General features: G+C 39.3%; 1 long non-coding RNA gene across 1 annotated transcript; it reads left to right on the forward strand.

Moving 5' to 3' along the window:
- The first annotated feature begins 537 nt into the window (after positions 1 to 537).
- Positions 538 to 5,472, forward strand: LOC125693163 (uncharacterized). The gene is made up of 4 exons (XR_007377004.1): positions 538 to 756; positions 1,457 to 1,583; positions 2,983 to 3,023; positions 3,775 to 5,472. It is a non-coding gene; the product is annotated as an uncharacterized LOC125693163 (long non-coding RNA).
- Positions 5,473 to 9,592: the final 4,120 nt, after the last annotated feature.

Raw genomic sequence — 9,592 nt, forward strand, 5'->3', positions numbered from 1 at the left:
AGGTTGAGTTGTGGTATCAGCTTAGATAATGAATGTGTTCAGCCAAGCAATCTTGGGGCAAGGGAAGATATTGGCAATGAATAATTTAGAGCAACCTTCTGAAAAAGTATTGTAATAGTGAGGATTTGGGAAAAGTGGGATAAGTGTGGAAAAAAGTATGACCTTTTTCTCTTTATAGCTCACGTACCCCACTTCATACCTGCTCCCTCATGTCTGTCTGTTTTCAGGGATAGAACCTTATCTCCAGAAAGAATCTGGAGCACTTGTGTGTTCCAGCTGCCCTGAAATAATTCCAGGTGACAACGATTTATTACAAATCAGCATGATTTTCGTCCCTTCTTTGTTCTGCCCCCCAGCTGCAAATTCCTAACCTGATTGCCAGTTAACAGTCTGGCCAGCCTGAAATAAACAAGCAAAGGAGCTTTCAGCAGCAGCTGCAGATGTTTTGGTGTGAGTTCTTCAACTTGAACCATTGTGAAAAGGAGCTGTTTATTTAAAGTTAATTTTTTGCAGTTGTTTTCCTGGGTCATCTGTTTTATAGGATAATTGTCTTAAGGAATTAACATCTATGGAAAAATTAGGGCCTTGTTAAGACATAGTGAATACAAGTTTTGTCAAGAATAAAGGCTAGAAAACGGAACAAGGGGACTCTAACTTGACTTGTCTTTGTCCTGGGCAGACTGCTTCTGTTCTTCTGTCTATTGAAGTTTGAGATGTGATCCCTAAGTGTTTTGAGCTCTGTGGAATAAATGCTCAGTAAGTACTAGGTGTCATTATTTTAATCATTTTTTTTAGATTCTGTATGTATGCTGTCCTATTGAAATAATACTGGCATTTCCTCTAGAGTGCCTGGGAAGTGTACTATTTCTCTTTTCAGTGTGTACAAGCTCTTTTGGGAAAAGCCCTGTGTCAGAGCCATAGTGGATCAGACATGTCTGAGCACTGGGGATCTGTTTCTTACTACCAGAACAGCATTTGGTTGCTGAGTCCTTGAGAACTCCTGAAACCTTGTACCTGTGTTTATATTCCAACTGTTACGTTGCTTAGTGCATTTGAAAGTGTGATGCAGGGGACAGAACTTATGAGCTTTTAGCTGCAGGTCCAAGGTACGGTAGTTCCATAGTGAGAATGGTATTACATTTATTTAAGCTGATATATTTTTGCATGTGGACACTTGTATATTGACTTAAGTATGTTTTAAGTCCATTCAGCCTGCACCTGCTAAATTGCAGAAAGCGAAAGCTGCCTTCAAACACTCAATATGGATAACAGAACGTAAGCCATGAATTTATTCTGCTAACGGCCTCCAAATGTTCCCAGATGTGCCTTCACATTTTGTCTATTTCTTCTTAATCAGTAATTTGGGAATTGTACAGCAAATTAGGATAAAGGATTTCAGTAACCATAACTAGACACAAAACTCTTATGAAGATGACGTGCTTTTAAATCCCTACAGATTCAGAAAGAGCGGGAGAAAAAAGAACTAATTTCCTGAAGACTTTTTCCAATCAATCTGTGCAATCGCCATTCAACTGCGCTCCCATTCCCATAGGACAACTTCCCCAGACAGCACATCTGCAGAGGTACGTGGTTACTGTGCTGTGCCCAGAGCACCCTCAGCTGTGACTTCTACTTCATCTCCCTCAATTGAACTACTGGCAGCTATGGAAGGCTAATAATGAGCAGGTTGCCATAAGTTTTTTAAAAGTGGCAGGAAACATCTTAATGCAACCGTCAGTCTGTGCACGTACTGTAGGCTTGCTCTCTCTGATAGCCTGGAGCTTAAAAGTGCTGTTCTTTGCCAAGGAAGAGGCGGCTATCTTCAATCTGGCATCTGAAAATGACAAAGAGATCTATCAAACAGAATTAGGAGCACAGATCCTTCCTGTTCTGTTTAGCTTTGTAATTCAATCTGAGTCAAACCAGAGGCCTTGCCTGAGGAGAAGTGCTCCTTCAAATCTAATGAAGCAGTCCTCCGATTTACCATCATGTGAACATTAATATGTAAACTTCCTATGTATATAAAAGGTATAGGGCCATATTGTACTGACAGGAGTTATACTTCAAAGTATGCTGACTTTGAAGCTCTACTTCATGCTCTCTGTAGACTTCTACGGCAACATTACTGTTCGTCCTTTGATGCCACTCCAGGGGTCCTGACTGAATTTCCAACCCATCCCTAGGACTTTGTCAGGTTTTATGAGAGATTGTGGAAAGCTTCCCTGAGCTGCACGTTGCATGGAAGCCTTGAGAAGTTTCCTTATAACTTCATTGACTTGTGCCATAAATGGTCTTTCTAGACTTCTTTTAGAAACTACTTAATGTTTGCTGTCCTATCCTGAATGTGACCTGTGATAAGACTATCTGGACCTCCTGCTGTTTTTTTTTCTTTTTTTAATGTTCTTAGATGATTAAAAAAAAAAAACTCTGTAGCATGTACATGTGATATGATAAAGATGTAAAAGAAAGTAGTATAAAAGAAGAACTCAGAATTCTCTGACTCAACATAAGTTTTCTATCATATTCTATTCTTTTTTACAGACCTGTTGTGTTCCAAAATGCATCTTAACCAGGGTTGCTACAACTGAGAATGCTTTTATGCTATATATTTACTTGAGAGGCTCTGGGTACTGTTGCTGGGATAAGACACTTAATAACTTCCCAAAAATGGCTCATGAGAAAAGTCATTGACCAAAGATATCTTGATCCGACTTCAGATGTTTTATTTTTCATTCTGCCTTGTTTCTCATCCACCTTTGTTTTCCTCTGTAGCATCTGAACATCTTGATTGCAATTTCTTTGCTAGAAACTGCCTTTATTATTTACATTCAGTACCTTCTAGAAAGATTCTAACCTCCGTTGAATTTTTTGGGGGTACTGCTATTAGAAATACTGAAGTCCTTTTAAGGAATGCTTTTTAGCCTATAGCATCCTATGAATTTTTGTCAGTTTGCAAACATTAGCATGTTCTTCTTCTGACAGATAAGGATTGAGACCTGGCAAAATATCAGCTACTGGAAGAGGTACCTGAATGACTTCTTAGAAGACTCAGTGACATTTCTGTGGGCACATTTAGAAGATAAATCTTTGTCATATCTTTTGAGTTTGGTTTTGTTTGCTATACAGTTGAGATTTAAAAATGAGCATATAAAAAGTCATGAAAGGTACAGAACCACTTAGGGATGTTTTGTGGTAATATAGCAGAGATGCTAGAATATCGTATAGTAGAAATGCTGGGAAAAAAAAATTGTGAATGCTTCCTAAAAAGGGAATCATTTGGCTGAAATCTCAGGCTGGTAGAACCTGCGTAGGGTTGTGCATTCTTAGGAAAACTGCTTCTCCCATGAAGTTACGTATCAGTACAGATGGTTAGAAACAAACTCAAGCTGACTTACAGAGTTCAATGTTTGGCACATTTCAGTCTGAGATTCAAACTCTGCTGTGAGCATTCGTTACCAGAACTATGTTCACGCGATAATGACTGAGGCATTGATTTCATTCCCTAAATTAACTTTTCACAGCTATTTTCCAAAATCTTTGGGGAATAATGAAACCTGAGTTTCTTCATAGAATGAAACAAGATAGAGGAAAAAATACTGCAAGCAATGAAGTCTAACTTAGTAATGAAACTATTTAGTGCAAACTTTCTTGAGTTCACATGTAACCATATCCAGCCATTTCATGCTGTTTTAACATTCTTTTCATAACCTAAGAGCTACTTAAAAACTATGGTACATAAATGAAGTAACGTGAGTTTAATTTTTTTCTGTACAGATAACAGTGAAGTATTCCTTCTCATCTGTAACGGGGGAAATTCTGGGATTCTCTCCTTTACCCTCATGCTGTTTAGCTGAGTAATTTTCCAGTAATTCAGGAGCTGGCAACAGTGAAAGGCTGCAGCAGGAGCAGCACGATGCTCTCACAACTGAATGACTCCAGCATAAGCAACAGGCCAGTGCAGGACAACTGCACTGCAAAAGTGACCTGATGAGTGTCCTGAATGTGAACAGCAGGCTGATCTTTCCACTGTTGAAAGTGCTCCACGTGCCTTTGCACCCCTGTTTTTCTTGCTTGCTGCCTTTGAAGTCATGTACTATCCACCATGAAGTCTGTTGTTTGAGACTGTGCTGACTTCCCATCTAATTATTTTACTTTGGTCTATTTTCATGACTCTTAGAAGCAGAATGCTGCAGTTAAAAAAAGAAATCTGAACTGTCCAACCCTTTTTCTGTGCTGTAGCTTTCTTTGGAGATGATTGTCACTGATGGAGCATGATGCTATGGTATTTGACTGTCTTTTCCAGCAGTTACCCTCTTGTTTTGTTTTGATTCTGTGTATGTATTAGACCTCAACGCTTCTGTGTTCTCTAGTGTTTCTGTCAAGAACTATTTCTTAGTTCACATGCATGCTTGAGTTGCAAATCTGTCTTGATGAGATTGGCGTGCTAGCAGTAGATTCTATGAATGCACATGTTTTAAAAGCAATTTCACCTGAGGATAACAGCAGGCTGCTGTCTGGTTTTGAGATGGACAATCCTTGTACAGCCTAGAGATTTTCAGTGTAGGATTAGAACGTTGCTCAGGCTGCTCTCTTGGTGCTGTGATTCCTTGTTGGAGTTGAAACTACCAAACGTAAAAATCCTGGGCTGGAAGAACTACTTGATCTAAAGTTTTCAGCTTAGAGATGGGTAGTTCTACTTCTTGGATGCTTTTACCATTATGAGAAAGGTAGGCCACAGGCTAGAAAGAAATACTGCGTAACTGAGTGAGAGTGCTCAGGGTATGAGAAGCAGGTAAGAGCTTTTCTCTTTCTCTGTCAGCACTTAAAGTGTTGTCAACACAGAAACACTTAGCTCACCTCTCTACAAACATCAGGTGCAAATGTTACCTGAAATGGCAACTGCAACTGGGAAGTCCTGCTGGTTTCAGTTAGCAACTACATCTGAAATGTAGCAAGGGAAGCCTGTTTATTCTGTTGTCTGGGTATGTGGATTCCACAAGAGGTGGTAATACAGGCTGTTTTAAGAAGACTAACCTTTATAATTGTCTTAAAAACAAAAACAAACTTACAAAAAAACCCCACAACTGCATAGCTGCTTTTATGGTACCCTTCCAACTGGCCAGCACCGCATCATAACATACAGGTCTGTCTCTGCTCTTTGCTATTCTATATGTTTTTTGATAATATAATGAAAAAAGATGTATAGCTAGCTCTTTGCTTCTGTCTTTACCTGTGTGATAGCATGTGGATCAAAGGTTAAGCTGATCTTATAAAGCTAGCTGTGAAACCTGAAGTCTGTGCTCACTGATCTCGAGCTGCAGCTCTGTGTGTTTGAAAGACTTGTGGCTGTGCTGAAGTGTCTCCAAGCAATGGGCTCTGTATTCCCATTCTGTATCCATACCTAATTAACCAGAATGTGTGGGTAGCACTGTGTGACTGTGACCTGAAAGTGTATCTGGAAACAGATGATACTGGAAAATAAATCTCAAATCTTAATTCTAGATTTTTTTAATTTTTTTTTTACTAATGGCTTTTGCTGAATGAAATGCCAGGCAGTGCAATCGGGAGGATGAGACATCCCAGCAGAAAATAACCTTGGAGTTTACTGCTGGTTGGCTCTGCCATTGGCCTTGCCATTTTAACCAATTAAGTCAGGATCTTTTGTGAGTTAAGAATGCAGCCAACTGGGACAACATTATCTGTTAGTAGAGGTCTTAAACTACCTCACGCAGTGTATGAATTCTGTTTTTCCAGCATTCAAGCTCCTGTGGAATAAGAGAACACTGAAAGAATTTTCAGTAAGAATTCTAGTTCCTTGAAAAGATGGGCAAAAATGTTTTGTTTGTCATTAACCTCAGTCCTGGAAGTAATGAATTCTTAAAAATTTTTCAGGTGGAAAACTTTATACTACATCCATTTCAGATGGTAAAGGTATGAAAAGACAGAAACCAGGGGTTACAAAATAGGAAATAGTGAGCAATCTTAATAATAGGTGGTGATATCAGTCTTGCCTATAAGCAATCCGTGTTGTCAGGAAACTAATAGAGATACTGGATTCAGCATTCCTGTGAGTCAGGAGTAAGTGATTCACCAGATTTCCATTATTGATGTGTCTGCAGCTTTGTTTAAATATTATGCCTGCATTTGGAATCCTTTCACCACTGATGCTCTATGATAGCCATCTTGAGTTGTACAAAGTACTGAAATCCTGTGAGTATATTTCTAGTATAGCCGTTGCCACAGCTTTTGGAACAGATGTAATTAAAATCTTTTAAAACTTTAGGGCAGAAAGAGATATCTGTGACAGATTTGAGAGAAGTGACTTCAAAAATGGTTATTAAAAATAGGTTGCTTTGAATTTTACAATTAAAAGAAATGTTTTGAAACGTAGGGAGAGTTTCTAGCAGTTGCTGGCAGAGGGGGCTGTGTGTCCGTGGTTAGCAGAGCATCTTTCAGCCAGGGAAACCCAGCAGGGGAACTTTAAGTCACTCCCAGCAGTGAGGAAGTGAGAAACGTATGACCTAGAAGTGTTTGAGTGGTTTTGGTGGGAATCATGGATGCCTTTTGCTAGGGCATAAGGTGAAAAAAATGCATCAGCTTTTGCATTGCTGCTTACTAATACTACGTACATAATATTTATTAAAATAGAGATACAACAGGACAGCATTGCAAACTGTGACTGCAATAGTGTAAGACTTAACTCTTTGCAAGAAGACAAACAGGAGGTACTTGTGGGAAGTTTTCCTCTTCGATGCGAACCTGGTTTTAAGGCAGTTATGTAGAGATATTGGTAGACTAATTTGGTTTCTTGTAGGCATGTTTTTGAAGAATGCTGATAAGGGCAGCTTGAAAGGAAAGTTCATGTTCTCAATTTTCTGCTTTAAGATTCCCAGAGGAATGAAGTATACATCAGGGACATTAAAATGGGATAGTCATTAAACAGTGAGAAATTTGTCTGAAGTGATGATATAAAGGAATCATGCTGCAGAAAGGGAAAACGTTAATTTGATGTGCGCTTCTTTGTTACTTTACAAATGAAGAGAAAAAATAAGCAACAGCTTTTGAACAAAAGAAATAAATACACAATAAGATGTCTAGATAATGGGAAAATAGGGCTGAAATTTGCCATATGCATAACCAATTTAGTAAGATAAAAATTTGCATATTGTGAATGTTAAGCTGCTAAGAATTCTAACTTGAGTACAGTACTCGTTTCCACTTAGTTATCCCTTGATGGACTCCTCTGAAAGTAGTCCAGTCTGAATTTAAGGCTGAAAGAAATACCAACACCTCTGACTGCAGTCCATTCTGTTGTAGTCAGAGAGGCTTTAACTGCTCTCCCGAAGCCTGGAGTGTTATTTGATCCTGCTGAGAGCATCCTGGTGTTGCTGTAGCACTGTAGTGCTCAGTGTGAGTTAGTTCCCCAAATATTTTCCTTGCAGATATTTCTTCCCCTGCTGCTGATGCACGATTTACCTTAGGCTCAAATATGCCTAGGTACGTGTGCAGGGTACTGCACTCACAACCCTGGCCATGTAATGAAGCTGTTCCTGGCTAGCAACAGCAGTGATGCGGATTGAAAATGAATGCTATTAAATTTATACAGGGCTCACATATTTCAGAAGTGAGATGCAAGGTCTGTATGTTCAAATAAACAGGCCTGACTGCATTTCTTCTGTGCGGGCTGTAGACTCCCTCTTTCTCACCCCACATGTCTACGTTAACTAAAGGCTACAGGGAAACCCACATAATTAAAAGGCACTGAGGTCATGAGCTGGTTATGAGGCAATTTAGGTTTCTTCTGCAGGCCTGCTGGGTCGATGGAGATGCAAGTCTGCTCTCGACAGGAACAATGATCTCCTATTGTAAAATATGAAGGAGAAAAACGTGATTTAGGAAAGTCTAGTGCCTCACTGAGACTTAATTGGATTTTCAGAGATGTGTGTAGCATTCTGTTTCGCTTCAGAATGCATAGGGTTTGTCATTACTGAAGTACTGCATCTGAGATAGATCACAGTTCAAGTAGCACCCCAGTATCCGGGCAAATGTTTACTCAAGTGAGAAACTGCCCTGTGGAAAGCATTGCTTGAAAAGCTGTGCTTTTCTTTGATGTATGGCTAGAGAAAAAGATAATTTCCTGACATTGTTTAGCTTCCCGTTTCTGTGGTTCTCAGAAATCCCAGTTGGGTTTTACGTGTGGCGAGACAATCAGCTGGTCTTAGGGTGTGCATGTGTGTGGGATAGCAGATATCACTTACTGACCTGAGCTAGGAGCCGTGCCTTCTCATACCACCCATGTGCTTCATCACCTTAATTAATTCAGCTTCGGTTACCCACCTGCCTAACCTGTAATGAGCCAAATACTAAGAATAACCACAACTGTGTTTCTCTGCATGTACTATATATGCAATTATGTAAATTGAGTGTTTTATTTATATAATGTATAAAACAAAAGCAAAACTCCCCAAACCACCAAGAAATCACTGTCCTTATTTCTCCTTAGTTTTGGAATTGTAAATCACTGTGAACATTTGTTTTGTTATGAAACCAGGCTCAGAAGTTAGCAATACAGAGGGGCATTTTCTAACTTTTGTTCTGCTCTGTTCTGCCCAGCACCCCTCTTTTGTTGCTGAACTGCAACAAATGGCCTTTGTATAACTGAGGACATGGCACAAAGGCGTCTTAATGTTCCCATTATTTGGGAGATGCAGTGTATGCTGCTAATAGGATAGTTTTCTGACTCTTAAACCTACCTTATTTCAGCAATATATTTATTTTCTTATGCTAACTGATATTCCAGCATGATTAGACAAAATCCTTTGCACATCTGTAGGAAAGATCAAAATGCAGTTTTGTTTTCTGTGAATGTTATGAATCCATCAGAAAACGGAGAGTGCATTTGCTAGTTGCAGGCAACTTCAATATAATTTTTTCAAAAGCACATATTTTGCACCTTCAGATATTCTTTCGTATTGTGATGGCGAATGTAAATTTTTTTAACTTATTTTATATTACTATATATTTTATAGTACTAAATAGTAATTCTAAATCTAAGTGGAATTAGGCAGCAATCCAGGGTTGGGTGGTGAGCTGAGGAGCTGCTTTGGCCGTGCTGTACCAAGTTGCAGCATTTCCAAGTGGATCTGAATCTTACAGGTAGTTTTCAGCCTCAGGGGAAAAACTTTCTGTTGTTATTATTGCTGTATAAGATGAATCTCCATTGTGAAATGAAGGAATTAAATACAGGAGAGGCTTCAGCACCTCCTTTTAAAAGCAAACAAAAACAACAAGAAAACCCGAAATTGTTTATTCTTTTTTCCTGCATAACATCTTAGTCTCGCTGAAAGGCTCAAGGTTTCATGTGCTTTTCAGTTGAGAAACTCCTGCTGTATGCTGAGCTGGGCTGTGATGTCCTTGTGAAGGATGATGCAGCTGTTTGGCATGGGAAGCCCTGGTAGTAGCTGCTGAAACAGCTGCTTGTGGTGCTGTGCTCTAGGCTTTTGTTGCTTTTCTGCCCCAGCCTTCATCCAGAATATAACCTGGGTCCTCAGTTAGAGCTCAGAATGTTAAGTTACATAGAACTTTATACATT

This window comes from Lagopus muta, chromosome 5 (genome assembly GCF_023343835.1).
Source record: "Lagopus muta isolate bLagMut1 chromosome 5, bLagMut1 primary, whole genome shotgun sequence".
NCBI lineage: Eukaryota > Metazoa > Chordata > Aves > Galliformes > Phasianidae > Lagopus > Lagopus muta.